Source organism: Marmota flaviventris, chromosome 10, assembly GCF_047511675.1.
Source record: "Marmota flaviventris isolate mMarFla1 chromosome 10, mMarFla1.hap1, whole genome shotgun sequence".
NCBI classification, from domain to species: Eukaryota; Metazoa; Chordata; class Mammalia; order Rodentia; family Sciuridae; genus Marmota; species Marmota flaviventris.
The window spans coordinates 108,564,094-108,578,725 of NC_092507.1; the positions used below are offsets into that span (position 1 = coordinate 108,564,094).

Consider the following 14,632-nt stretch of genomic DNA (forward strand, 5'->3'; position numbering starts at 1 on the left):
TTTAAAAATGTTTTCCTTCTTTTTTCTTTCTGAATTTTGACTGTTCAGATGTTGGACTTTGACTCATCCTTGAAGATCTCTCTCTCTCTTTCATTTCAATGCCTTTTTTTAAAAAAATAACTTTATAAATGTAATACCTGCTAAACTTTCAGGTGAAATTTTCACTTTGGGGACCCATTTTTTAATTTTCAAAAATTCTTTTTACTACTCTCTGTTTTAATTTCCTATTCCTGTTTCACAGATGGCAATACCATCCACCGTGGCTCTAAAAATATTATTTGTTAAGTTTTGCTGGCATTTTCTTACTCTCCTGTATTCTCTCTTTTTCAAACATCTCTTCTCTGTTTCTGTATTTTACCGCTTTTGTCCTTTTAACACTTTCTTCAGAAGGCAGGGGATCTTTGACTGAGTTTATTCTGGAAGGAGTCACTTAAACATTAATTACACGCCTCGGTCAGTTCACGAGGCTTACCGTGGTCCAGCCTTCTCTGTACTCAGCTGTGCTTCCTGAGAAGACCCCCAGGTGTGGACGTAGGTAGGTATTTTCTCTTGGCCGGTCAGTGTTTCCAATCTTTCAGCCACTTGCAGAGCTGGAGGCCTGTGACTGCCTCACAGTAAAGTGTATGGACTTTCATTTAATCTCACTTTTAGAATGAAAAATGCCAACCTTCCCCTTTGCTGCTGTCGGTATCTTTGGATCCAGAACATTTACAGCTCAGCTCTGCAGAGAACAAAACTCCCGTCTGCCACTTGGGTGGGCACAAGCAGTGGGCAGACAGTGCAGGCTTGGGAAGGGGCGGGGGGGGGTAGCTGCTCTTTAGGAGGACTTTTTCCAAATCCTCTGGTTTCCCCTCTACCCCACATTCTGACTTTCAGAGATGCCTGGTACTTCTGAGTCCTAGACTTGTCTGAGGCCCCCAGGTTCTTCTGCTTCTAGTTCCCCTTCCTGGCTTCGATTTCAGTCTTCTCGTGTCTGCTAAGTCAGTCACCCCTTACTTCACTGCTCTTCAACTTCCCAAAGCGTGGCTCACTCTCACCAGCTGACCTTTCTTCTTCCATTCTTACTGTTATGATGGATATTTCCCTTTTTTATCCTTTTCTGTTATCTTCTTGGGATGAAGGTAAAGGCAGTCTATTGCCTTTTCAAACTGGCTTCTTCCTCTTACTAATGTGCTTTGAAGATTCCTCCATGTCTTTCTGTGACTTGATGGCTCCTTTCTTTTTAGCGCTAAATAATATTCCACTGCCTGGATTATCACAGTTGGTCCACTCACCTACTGAAGGTCACCTTAGTTGCTTCCAAGTTTTAATGATCATGAACAAAACTACCGTAAACATCCATATGGAAGTCTGTGTGTGGTCACAAGCCTTTTACACATTTGGGTAAATCCAGGGGTGAGATTGCTAGATCGTGTGGTAAGAATATGTTTAGAAGCATAAGAAACTGCACACTGTCTCCTAATGTGGCTGCGCCCTCTTGCATTCCCACCTGCCATAAATGAGAGCCCTGGCTCTACATCTCACTGCCATTAGGTATTGTCAGTGTTTTGGATTTTAGCCATTTTAACAGTATAACAACATTTGGGGGAGGGGTACTGGGCATTGAACTCAGGGGCACTTGACCACTGAGCTACATCACCAGCCCTATTTTGTATTTTATTACAGTCAGAGTCTCACTGAGTTGCTTAGCGCCTTGCTTTTGTTGAGGCTGGCTTTGAACTCACAATCCTCCTATCTCAGCCTCCCAAGCCTGTCATGCCACTGTGCTTGGCTACAATACTTTTAACATCCTTTTTTACTAGTTCCATCCTCTGAGTCAGTTCTAGATCTGTTGAAGTTGATCTGTTTTCTCCTGATTGTGAGATGTGTCTTCCTGCCCTTTCTCTATATACCTGATGATTTTTTGATTCAATTCCACATTGGGTAAATCTGACCTCACTGTATGCTAGATGTTTTATATTTCTATCAATATTCTTGAACTTGGTTTAGGATATAGTTACATGCAAACAGTGTGATCCTTTGGGACTTCTAAGTTTTATTGGATGTGACCAGAACAGTGTTTCCTCTCCCCACTATTGAGGCAAGATCCTTTTGAGTTCTCTACCTGACGCCCCATGAATGGTAGGGTTGTAGTTCTGGCCAGGGCGAATAGGAACAACTCCTTTTCTGTGCAGCACATGGATTTGTTTTCTCAAAACTTTTAAGATGTTGTTATTTTTGTTTAGTTTTCCCTCCACCCTACATATTGGCTTGGGTTTGTCCTCTGCAGAAGGCCCCCTGCAAAGCTCTGGGGCCCCCTCTTTGGAGCGCTCTTCTCCCTGGGTGCTCCACCCTGCACTCTCCAGAGGCCCTGGCCTCCTCAGATACCCAGCTCTCTGAAACACAGCACTTCTCCTCTTCCTCCTTCCTTCTCGGAAGGAACCCTGGAAACTCTCCAGCCAGGATGCTGAGGCAAGGTCTCTTGGGAATCGCTCTGTCATCGGGCCACCCTCCCCCACCTGGGGGCCTTCCATTGGTGGGACCCAGTGAATCTTCAGTGGAGGATGGGTTTGATTTCCCAGATGGCCAGAGGCCAGTCTCTCTGTCTTTATAAAGTGGAACAAGAGGATACGGAGTAGGAAGGAATATAACCATTGGAGAAGTGACCATAATGTCAATGCTGTTTTTCTTATTAAAATGCTTCATCTGTTTGTGATTCAATCTTTCTGAAGCCCTGGAAGCAGAAGTCTTGCTAAAGAGTGCATCTAATTGGGCAGTTTAAAAAAGACCAGCTCATAGGAGGACACATTGCCTCTTATCTCCACTACCTTCTGGTGCTGTGCTGCCTCTCAGGGGTGGCGTTGCTGGGCCAGCTTGTTTCTCAAGTAACCAAAGACCAGCCCTTCGCACCCTATTTACTTTCATGATGGAATTCTTTTTTTTTTTTTTTAATTTAGTTTTTAGTTGTAGTTGGACACAATACCTATATTTTATTTATTTATTTTTATGTGGTGCTGAGGATTGAACCCAGGGCATTGCACATGCTAGGCAAGCGCTCTACCGCTGAGCCACAACCCTAGCCCATGATGGAATTCTTGCTAAAACCAATTGCATACTTTTCTGCCTTTGTGAGAGTAATAAAATGTTAGTGCTACCATGACTAAAATCCTCCCATGGGGGGGTGCTGGGATTATGGCTCAGTGGCAGAGTGCTGGCCTACATGTGCGAGGCACTGGGTTCGATCCTCAGCACCACATATAATAAATAAATAAATAAAACAAAGGTTAAAAAAAATCTTTAAAAAAAGCTCACACGCATGGTTTTGGCATTGTCTTAAGTGCTTTACACGGGAGGTAGGAACAAGTATCATCACTATTTTATAGATGAGGAAACAGAGAGGAGATGAAGAATTTGTTCAAGGCATACTGATCACACAGCAAAATGCTATCTATTTTTTGGCAATGCAGAGAGATCACTAGGATCACCAAATACTGGACTGTGGCCAGGAATGCCACCCACAGAGAGAAGGTCCTGGGAGTTTTGAGAACTGATTTGAGGTTCCTCCAAGTCAGGTTCCTTGTGTGCTCACGGAAAAGCCGGTGTCGGAAGTACTTATTCTACGTGGGAGCCCCAGAGCCCTGGAAAAGGAAGTTTGGGGAGATCGATAAGGACAGGGAAGAGCAGAGAACTGGAAAGGCTAGCAAGGGAAGGAGTGGGGGTGTGGGGAGGACACTGGGGTGCATGGATGACAACCACGAGGGGGCTTCTTCTGAGTATGCAGCAGTGGGATTGCTGTTGATCAGGTTGAACAGGCATTCAGATTGGGTTGAACAGGCATTCAGACCTGGTTCATCTGTAATGACGGGGTGACATGGTGGTCACCTGACCTTGCCAGGTGTTAACTGACACGCCAATAAAATGGGGGAAATGGGAAAATGCTACGTAAAACCTAGATCTGCTTGACTGGGGTTGACTCAGACACGTACGTAAAGTGTTTAGCACAAGGTCAGGGATGGAGTCATAACTCAGTGAATGGTCTTAGCTATTCCCAGAAATGCAGTGCTGGAGTGAGGCCCAGAGGGACGGTTGCCTTTGGTTACATAATCCATCGTGTCCATGTCTTTGAATTTAGCCTCCGAGGCACACAGTGGGAGAGTTTCCCTAGAGTGGGAGCTTGTGCTCTGAGGGGTAAGTGGCAGGGCTGGTGCTGGCTGTCCAGCCTCAACCCTGGCTCCCAGGCCAAGGGGCAGCCTAACTGAGCACTGGCCTGTCTGTTCTGTTCCCTGGCCTTGGCTTGCTGAGCATGGCTCTGGGCAGTTGTAGGACAGGTCCTCACTGTATCCAGCTCACTCTGGCAGGGAACAAGCAGCCTGCACATTGAAGGACCCTCACGTCAGCAGCCCTAGAAGTCAGCAGGTCTGAGGAGAGGCCAGAGGTCTCGAGCCAGAGACTCCCAGAGTCTAGAACAGGCACCTCAGCCCGGTCAGCACGTGGCTCAGTGGGGGAATCCACGCTATCATGGTGGCAGCTGGTCCCAGACTCCTTTATCTGGCCCAGTTGTGGACCCTGCCTAGCACAAAGGTGGAGAGGGACTCCGTCTCTCTTCCTACGCACACTGGGCCTTGAAGGGCCCTGGGCGGGGACATGTAGCCTCCCAGAGGGTATACTCAGTACTTTGCTGGGACCCTGTACCAGGGTGGCTAGTCACCTGCCACCCATAGGCGATGGGGTCAGTATGGGGGCCATACAGGCTGGTTTCCAGAAGGATTTGGCCCCACAGAAACTGCGAGGCCTCGAAGCCAGCAGTGTTGGGGGGTGAGGGGAGCTGCTCTATGAGCCAACAATCCCTGTTCTAATGGCAGCCAGCCAGGCCCAGCTGTGCCCTGCGAGGGCAGCACAGCCAGAGCTGCCCCACAGAGACCTGGCTTATATCCGAGTGCCGAGGAGCCTCCCCCAATACGCTCTCAGGCTTTCTGATGGATCTGGTGAGAAACCCGGCCTCTCTCCCAGGAAGACATGCTTAGTGTCCCACCACCCCTCTGCACCTCCCTCAGCCTATGGGGGACCTTCACCCCAAACTCCGCTAGTCCAGGTGGGGGGAGGGTGGGAGGAGAACGCCTTCAGTCTTCCCTCTAGAGTGGATTCAGAGTTCTACAGGTACTCCAAATAGAGCCCAAGTACCTGCTGGCCGGCTCTCCCAGGAGTTCTTGATAAGATTGCCTAGATTAGGTTGCTTCAAGCCCTTGCTCTCTGCTTTTGGAAAGTTCCAAGCCCTTCCTAACATTTTCCCATTTGTGGTTATATCCCTGCATTTAAACTCCTGATTCTGTGGAATTTATTCATTTAGGGATCACCCTGAGCCCCTTGGGCGGTACCTGTGCTGTGCCCTGTGGGCCCACAGCTCCATTTCAGCCCTTTCCATAATTCCACCTTAACTTATATAAGGGATGACATTCATTGTAGACTTGACTGGAAATTTATGGGAGAGTCGGTTTATGTCACAGCAATTAGGGTTTCCAGGTAATATCCAGGATACTCAGTTAAATTGGAGTTTCAAATAAACAATGAATAGTTATTTTCATTTCTCTCTCTCTCTCTCTCTCTCTCTCTCTCTCTCTCTCTCTCTCTCTCTCTCTCTCTCTCCTCTCTAAATCTGGCAGCCCCAGCAGCAATGCCAACAATTTCAAATTGAACGTTAGATCCTCTTGGTCCTTGACCTCCCTTCTGCTGGGGATTTCTCGTGGCCTGTGTCCTTTCTGTGGTCCCCAGCTCCCACCACCTCAATCTCTCCTCTGTTCTGCTTCCTCCCCCTCCCTCCTTTGTCCTGGGGCAGGTTATCTTGCATATCTAAAACCATTCTGGCTCTGAGCACAACAAAAGGGCTTTTTGTTCACCCAGTCCAGCTCTCCTTTGAAGATACTTCTCTCTGCTTATGGAGACATCATACCAACTCTTAAAGTGCCCACGGTCATAGTGAGATTTGTCTTCAGCACAGCTCCCCGACTGGCTGTGGTGTTCCTGGGAGGAGGTGTGTTAGGCTGAAGGATGCCTACATTCAACACACATTTATTGCATCCTTATGACTTAATAGGTCCTGGGTATAAAATGATGCTCAAGATGAGAGGGGGCACCAATCGGTGCAAGTTGGAGGGGATCAGAGTGAGCCACGAAATCCCAGTGGAGGGGTCAAGTCTCTGATGGCTTCGTGAATGTGGTGTCATTTCAGTGAGGTGTCACAGCTCGAGAAAAGGAGCGGATTTTCTAAGCAGAGATAATATTGGTACAGGGAATAACAGAAAAGCCAATTTGGAGATGATGTGCAGGAGAGACTCACAAGGAAGACTGGCACAGGAGACTTGAGCTAAGTTTGGTGCACCTCTGCCACACAGGTGAGCTCACAGCAGAAAGGGCTCACCTCCCTTTGCCCAACAGGAGTGGGTGTATTCATTTCCTGTGGCCACATACTAAATTAGCACAAATTTAGCACCTTAATTAATTAATTAGTTAATTAATATTTTTTTATGCTGTTGGGTCTTTGCATCCAGGGCCTTGTGCATGCTAGGCAAGTGCTCTACCACTGAGCCATACCCTGAGCCCAAATTTAGCACCTTTAAACTATATGTGTTTATTATCTCACCGATTCTGACAGTCGGGAATCAGAGCTGGGCTTAACTGGGTTCTCTGCCACAGGGAGGGAAGAGTATGCATCTCTATGATCTTTTTAGCTCTGAAAATCTTTTGGCCCTTTACCTCTGATGTCCGTCCAGATTTAATCTAAGGATTTACTGAAAGATGCATGCAGGAAAACCTGGGGAAGCAGAGGGGGAGGGAGAGGAGCCTGGGAAACACGCAGAAGTTGAGAGTGTCCACCACCATGAAGCCAGCTCACAGGCTCTTCCCCAGATGCCCACAGACCTGCAGCCCTTGCTTGTGGCCTAAGAGTCAGGAGCTGGGAACAGGCGGAATGGAAACCACAGCTTTGCATTTTTAGTGCTTGGGCTTCAATTCAAGGGATCAGCAAGTTTATCGTCAGTGTTGACTTCTGGAGAATAAGTTCTGTAGGTGCCCATGTAAACCCAGAAAATGTGTTTGTATGCAGAATGCAAATTTGCAGTGACAAAGGCAAACATAGAAAGAACACAGAGGTACGTGAGCACACAGTCAACACTCCTGGAGTGTCCATCCCATCTCTGTTACCCCTAACTGTCCAGGGTATTCTTCACTCTTATGCTCCGGGCCTTTCTGGTCCCAATGAACCCCAAGGCTGTGCACTTGGGCCCTGGGGATTTCAGTGTCTTTGCTAACAAGGTTGAAAATAGGCAGGAAGGGAGAATAACTTTTAAGACTCTCCAGATGTTTTAGTATTTGCGTCTTCACAGTCTGAGAAAAGGGTTTGAGAAGAACTAGGTTTAGTCACTAGAAACTTGGTGGCATGCAGGTGCAGCTTTCAAAAGAACTAGAAACTGGTGACGTAGGTGACACTGAGGCAGTTTTGCTATTTACAGAACAGGCTCACCATGATCTCATTGAATTCTCGGAAGGGCTCTGTGGAACCTCTGGGTAGATATTTGTAGATGACAAATTGGAGACTTGGGCTTGTGAAGTGACTTGCCCCGAGGCCTGCAGTCTGTAATGGAAGACCTGGGGCTCCGACTCAGGCTTCGCAAAGGTCTTCTGATTCTAAAGTCTTCTTGTCTCTCCACCTCCACTGGCATCTTGCCTCTGGTGGGTAGCCCCTGTCCCTTTGAGCTCCACCCTCAGAGCCTCCTGGGCCCAGGAAGATGGGGATGGACACTCCAAGGGCCTTGAGTGTGTGCTTGTGTACCTCTCTGGACATTTGTGTTTGCCTTTCTAATAATAAAGCCTGGAAAAATGGAGAGTTGTCCAGAGGTTCAGCAAAGTGCAGCCTTTGAGAATGGCCAAGCAGATACTCCAGCTGCAGGCCTGTTCTGCGATCTTTTAGGAGGTACAGGGCTTTCTGAAGAAAAGAAAAGGTGGATCATAAAAGAAAGGCAAGCAGGTCACCCTGCACAAAGGCTGTCTGGGCTTCTAAATGATCTTGCAGTGTCCCGCTGACAGTTTCACCTCTTTCTGAAATGGAATGGCTGATTGATTGACAGTTACATCAGCTCAGAGACAGGCCTCTTGTCTTTCTTTCTCAACACACACACAAACACACTTGCCATAGGTTCTGGGACTGGAGCCTGTAGGATTTGTGCAGTTCTAAGAGACATCAGAGTTTGCCGAGCCTAGTGTTTTCCAAACCTGTTTGAGAGCAAGAATCATCCAAGGTGCTTGTTTAAAATGATAAATTCCAACCTGAACCTCATTCCAGTTCCCGGAACCAGAATCCTTGAGGGAGGGGCTGCGGAATATTTGGTGTCTTATGTTTTGGAGAGATTCTTTTTTTTTTTTTAACCACTCACAGAGTTTGGAATCACTGAATCTAAATCAACTCCTTCATTTTAACAAGCAACATTTCAGCAATCTAAGAGAAGTCATGAGCCCTGCCCCCAAATCACAGCCATTTGGTAGCAGGACAAGCATGTGGATTCACGGATTCTCCTGACCACGTAGAGAAGATGTATGGGAGGAAACCACAGTGTCTGAGCGCCTGCCATGGACTGGGGTCTGTGCTTGACGATTTCGTAGTAAGAGCATAGGGAAACTCATGGGGCCAGGAGCTATCCTGGCTGCTTTTCCTATATATGCCACTTAATCCTTGGCTGGGAATGGGTATCCTTCTTCCAGAGATGGGGAAATGGGCCCACAGCTGCCCCAGAATATGCGAGAGGTAGAGGACCGGCCTTGAACTTGGACACACGAGAAGTTTCCTGGAGATGTGGGAGCTCAGGCTCTCACATACCACACAGGAAAGCTCTTAGAGACTCACTTTCCTTGGCTCATTTCATTGGAAACCTTGTGGTATACATAGTGTTTCTTTTAAAGCCGAAGCTGAAGCTCAGAGCTACAAAGAAATCAGCTCTTCTGCATGCAGCCAGCAAACCAGGGATATGAAATTCATCCCAGGTCTGTCTATCTTCTGCCAAACTCACAAAGTCCTCAGCACACGTGGAGGTGTCTATCACAGATTGCTTCCTAACAGTGCCATCCCCACCCTGTCCCCGCTGGAGTGCCACCTCCCCTGATGCCCAGTATCACAGGCCCCTCTCTCACCACCTGCTCCTTCTGTCTCCACATCTGTTCGTCCCTGAGTCCTCTTCTGTCCCCAATTGCATTGAGATTCTAAAGGCAGCCTCAGCACATTTTTTGAAAAGCTTTAGGTACTTCATCTTTTAGGCTTTGCAGGCCAGATGATCTCTGTTGCAACTAGTCACTTCTTCCCTTGTCATGTGTTGTAGTGTCAGCCACAGACAATAGGTAAATGCTTGAACGTGGCACAGAAAAACTTTAATGGATGGAGGTTTGCCCAGTCCTATACCAGGAGCTGCCTATTTGAGCAGTTTCATTTGCTTCTGCTCTTTATGGGAGAAACTATGTGCCTGGCAGAGGACAGCATGTGTCTGAGAAGAGCCCTGATGTGCCTGGGCATTGAACTCATGCCTAAAAATCGAGAGGAGAGAGCAGAGTCCTCAAGGATTGCCTGATCATTCATTCATGCGTTCCTGGAACATTTTTGCATACCTTCTAAGTGATAGGCACTGCACTGAGTGTTGGTGAGAGAGGCAGACAAGTCCCCATCTGTGCAAAGCTAAGTAACACTGTGGGTTGCCAGTGTGGTGAGTGATAGCTAGAAATGTAAAGCAGGACACCACCAGGTAGAAATGAGGGCAGCGGCAAGGCAGGAAGTGATCAGTGCTAGGAAAGGAGGCTCAAGTGACAAGTTTTTAAATGCCACTTGCAGAGAATATGAACACTGCTAAATTGATCTTTTTTTTTTTTTTTTTAGTGGGGTGGGGGCAGGCAGGGCAAGGACATATGATTCTTTTAGACAATGCAAATGTCTAATTTTCTCATTAGTAGAGGGATCTGGCTATCGATCCGTTCCATGATCCAGATGGCCCAGTCTCCATCCTGGGAGAAGGGGAGTGTGTAGCTGGTATTTTGCATCAGTTGGTGAATTGACATAGGTGTGGACAACATCGTGAAAAAAAAATATCTCCATTTGTTTCTTCAAATTCCTGAGCTGAGCCTCTCAGAATACTCCAAAAAATGCAGGTCACTGACTATAGTGGACAGAATGTTATTTTTAAGGTGAGGCTTAAAGCTCAACACTTACAAAGTAATCTTTAAAATATAAAATGATTTACTTTTTTTTTTTTTTTTTCCTTTAAAAAGATTGAAAAATCTTACCTAGTTAAGTCCCGGCTGCTTGGGCCCAATACATTTAACATGAGCTTCTTAAAGCGACATGAGAAACCGCCAACTACATGAGTCAATTAAACGTGCTTCAAACACTAATATCAATTTCATTTTTTAACATGCTTCCCAGAACCTGCATTGTCTTGGGAGTGTTGGCGTTGTCACTTAGGCACTTGGTGTGGACAGCCATTTCCCCAGCAGGACTGTCCTGGCTACCTGAATAGAAGCCATGCCCCAGGCCTGGCCCCAGGCCTGCAATGACCAAGGGCTTCATGCATGCCTCTGGAGGATAACAAAGATAATAACGTCAGGGGGGGCCCGCGGTGGCAGTGCAGGCCAAGTGGAGAGAGGGCGTGGCCTGTGCCCTCCTCACTCCCTGCTCCTGGCTCTCTGCCTGTGGGCAGCATCTCCTGGAAAGATGCTCTTGGCAAAGGTCCCAAGAGCTGTTGGCTGTTCACATTGCCCCTGAGCCTTGAAATACACACTCCGGAGATTGAAGACACCGCCGGAGGCTCTGCGTTCCCAGCACAGGCACATTCTCTGGGGGAAGCTGAGCTCCACTGGGGAGAAGAAGGGCTAAAAGGAGTTCCTGGAGCTACCTGAAGGGGAGTCTCCAAACAAACTCCATCCAGCAGCTTTCAGGAAGGCCAAGAGGCCACTCTACCAGGTCACCGAAACAAGCTTATTTCTAGAACGAAGACTGCGAGGGTAGGCACTGGGGGTAGGCACAGCGTGACACTGTGAGAGGAAGGGGCACAGGCAGGCCTCCACTCCAGAATGGCAGGGAGCTCAGGCTTGCTCAGAAGAGAGGGAGGACTGGCAGGAGGCAGAGCTGCACGGGAGCCTCCCTGTTGATTGTGGTTCTGTGGGGATGAGAGTGGTTTCCCACTTTCCTGGGCTGAACAACATCCTGCTCAGAACATCAGCAGGACAGGCGGCCTGCGCGGCGAGGGAGGGAGGAAGGGCTCCGTGGCCTTTGCAGGTGTTTGTTTTATTCCCAGGTATGGTTTTCAGAGCTCTGGGAGCTTTTTGTTCATACCTTGTTTGTTGAACGTGGTACAGAAGCCCCGCCTGTGCGTGTACCCTCCACCAGGACGGCAAATAGGTTTCATCCTGAGTGCCAATTCTGGCCGGCAGGGACTGCCAGGACTCTGCTGAGACAGAGTTCTCAGGCCACCTCCGACCCTGTAGGAGACAGGCTGTGGTCAGTTACTAAGGAGCACCTGGCCAGGGCACTCTCTACAACTTGGCCTTGTCATTCTGGTCCCGGGACCCCTGTGTGCGATATGGGTTCCCAGAAAACATCTGTGGAAGGAAGTTTAATCCACCTAGAATGTCCCTCCCCGTGGGTGTTGAGTAGATCCCATACTTCCTAGGATGGCTTTGCAGGTGAAAAGGAGAAATTGATTGTTGAGTTATCCCAGGACATCTTATAGTTGGGCAGAGTGAGAAGGAGGGGGTAGCTGCCTTCGTTCACTCAACAGCTCTCTGTGAAGCGTCTCCTGTGGGATGAGTGTGGGCTGGGTGCCGGGGATGCACGGTGTGTGTGGTGGATCTGGGGACCCACATGAAGCCCTTTCTCTGCTGAGGTAGAGGGCAGTGAAGATGCCCCTGCTCTGAGGAGTCGGAGAAATTCTGCGACAGACCAGAATGTGCTTTTCCAGTGGCTGAGTAAATCTTGCTCAGCTCTTCACAGAACTCATGGCTTCGGTGACAGGTGGCCCCTCCCATTGCTGTGCTACAGGCCTCCTGGGTTAACCCTGGGGCTGATTTCAGCTTCAATTGAACTGGTAAGTTCTGGAAAGCCTGTGCACACTGGAGGAGGGTGCAATGCCCTTGTTAAAAATAAGCCGGGTGGCCCTGGGTCCCACTTTGTGCTGGAAGTTCCAGAAGAAGTAGAGCAAGAATGCAGAATGTTCTCTGGCTCCAAATCTACCAGGTTGTTCCTCCAGGCCTCCGTCGCTCCTCCCAGGGCCCACTGGGCAGGTCTGGTCTCCCAGCCCCAACACATGCAGTACTTAGATAAGGATGTTCAGAGAACCCGATTAGGAAGAACTTAGTTACTGCTCACTCGGGTGAGTCATGATGTGTGTGTCTTTCTGATTGGTTCTTAAGAGCTCACCTCAACTGGCTAACTAAATGTTTTGAAAACACGGAAGTTAAGATTGCAAGTCACAAAATACGTAAAGATCTTCAGAGATGATCTGGTAAATAAAAACAGAAAATTTTTTGGTTTTTATTTTTCTGTGCATTGAACAATGACATAAATAAAATGCTTACCTGTTGAGATAAACTGGCCTAGTTTGTTCATGCACATTCATACCTATGTGTAAAGAACCACTACTTCACATGCTTTGGGTGACGATGACGTGTACATGTACAACCACCCCCAAGCACCCCAGCCTTCCGTTCTTCTTTCTTACACTTGCTGTAAACATTTGCATATTACCACAACATGCAGCTTTTAAAAATATGCAAGTGTGAGCTTCTATTTCTCATGAGTATGTTTTTGTTTTCTCAGCCTTGACGCCAATATTCAAATATTTATGATCAATACACTCAGTTATGAGTTTCTGGATCCAGAATCTTCCCCAGGTGCATGTCTCTCCTTCATACCTCATACTTTTGAAGTCAAAATGATTCATGTCTACTGGACATGAGTGACAGGCTGCAGGACTTGGGGACTTAATCCCTGGGATATCAGTTTCCTTGTTGGTAAAAACGGTGGCTACGATGATGCTCACTATAGGAATGTGGTTAGGATGAAATGAGATGATGTCCATAAAACTCGCGCTAACTACCTGGCATGTGGGAGATGCTTAGTAAAGAGTAGCCTCTTTCCCTCTGTGACCAGTAGGAGGATTCCATCACAACCAATTCCCCACCTGGGCTTCTCCAATCCCCTTGGCAATCCACACTGAGAACCATCACCAAGTCCCAGCCAGCAGTAGACCCCCCAAAGAAGGGGTGCAAAACCCAGCTGGACTGAACCCTTTGATGTACAGCCCAGGCTCAAACCAGCTCTAGGGACTAGGAAGGAGCTTCCTTCTACAGGAGAGACCCCATTCACTGTCCGACATGTCCACTGCTTGGAAAGTTCTTCCTGAGAAAAACTGGACAAGGAATGCCCAGGGGTGGGTAGAGGGCACTGGTGGATGTATTTGGGGAGGGGAATGACTTGCAGAACCACTGATGATACCTTGTGGTTGTTCCCAGGATCAGGAAGCGGACGTGATCCAACCACTGAGATCCTCCACTTGCCTTTGTGTGTTGCCGAGAACCTCATTTGCAAGTTCAAATGAGGGCATGGAACATATTTTCTTTTTCCTCTGTTGATACTAACTGGACACTACTATGGATCAAAGCCATGGTCATGACTTCATCGTTGCTTCTGGGTAACAACTAAACAAACTGGAATGCGAATTTAAAGCAACGCATTTCTAGATATCCAATGTCAGAAGCCTTGAATTTGAACCACTCCCATGAGTGGGCATCAAGTGTCTGGCTTATGGTGACGTTTGTCACTCTTCTGTTCCTATCTGATGGCTTACTGGAAACCTCTCCATTGTTTGTGGGAGAAGAAAGACGAAGTGATACCTTGGCTAGGGATTTCCCCTGTAAGAATGCATATTTAAGCGTCATTTCAGAGAGTCTCTTTTAGCACAAGGTAGTCACAGGGAGGCCATGTGATATAGGAAAGTTATGAGGCTTCTAACCCCAGTGCACCTTCCAAATGGCTGTGGAATCTTAAAAAAAAATCACTTACCTTTTGTGCGTCTTACTTCTCTCACATGCAACGAGAAGGGTAGGTAGAAAGCTCTCCAGGGGTTTTTTCCGTTCTGCATTTTGTAATTTTAGCATAACTCACTGAAAACTGTAGCTGAGATCCCTATCATTTCCTGTAGAGTCATTAGGAGATTGGACGTCTCTTGCTGGGTGCATCCTATCTGAGTGGTCCTTAGAGCACTGAAAACCTGATTGGTCCTTTTAAAATATACAACTAATGCCTTCTTCACTCTTTAACAGTTTCCTTTGGGTACTGCTTACCGCTTGTCCTCTTGATGATGAAGGTTCTGTCTCTTTACATATCTAGTAATTTTTCATTGTGTGCTAGACTTTGTAGGCAGCATGGATTTTCTTGTCTTCCTTTAAAGGGTGGTGAGTTTTGTTATGGGAATCAGTTAAATTACTCACACATCCTGTTTGGTGCTATCAGCCTTGGTTTTATTCTTTGTTAGGGAAAGCCTATTTTTGTTTTGAACTTAGTCGCAAGAACATGCTTCTGGTCCTCCACCCAAAGTACACGTTCCCCTCCTTATCTGTGGTTTTA

At 47.4% G+C, this 14,632-nt stretch overlaps 2 long non-coding RNA genes across 2 annotated transcripts; one reads left to right on the forward strand and one right to left on the reverse strand.

Annotated features, from left to right (window-relative positions):
• Window positions 1-3,299: 3,299 nt before the first annotated feature.
• Window positions 3,300-14,383, reverse strand: LOC114096763 (uncharacterized). Its single transcript, XR_011708914.1, has 3 exons — window positions 14,069-14,383; window positions 11,342-11,487; window positions 3,300-3,617 (listed from the first exon to the last, which is right to left on the reverse strand). It is a non-coding gene; the product is annotated as an uncharacterized lncRNA (long non-coding RNA).
• LOC117794871 (uncharacterized) lies at window positions 10,875-14,048 on the forward strand. The gene is made up of 3 exons (XR_004618742.2): window positions 10,875-11,010; window positions 11,896-12,092; window positions 13,519-14,048. It is a non-coding gene; the product is annotated as an uncharacterized lncRNA (long non-coding RNA).
• Window positions 14,384-14,632: the final 249 nt, after the last annotated feature.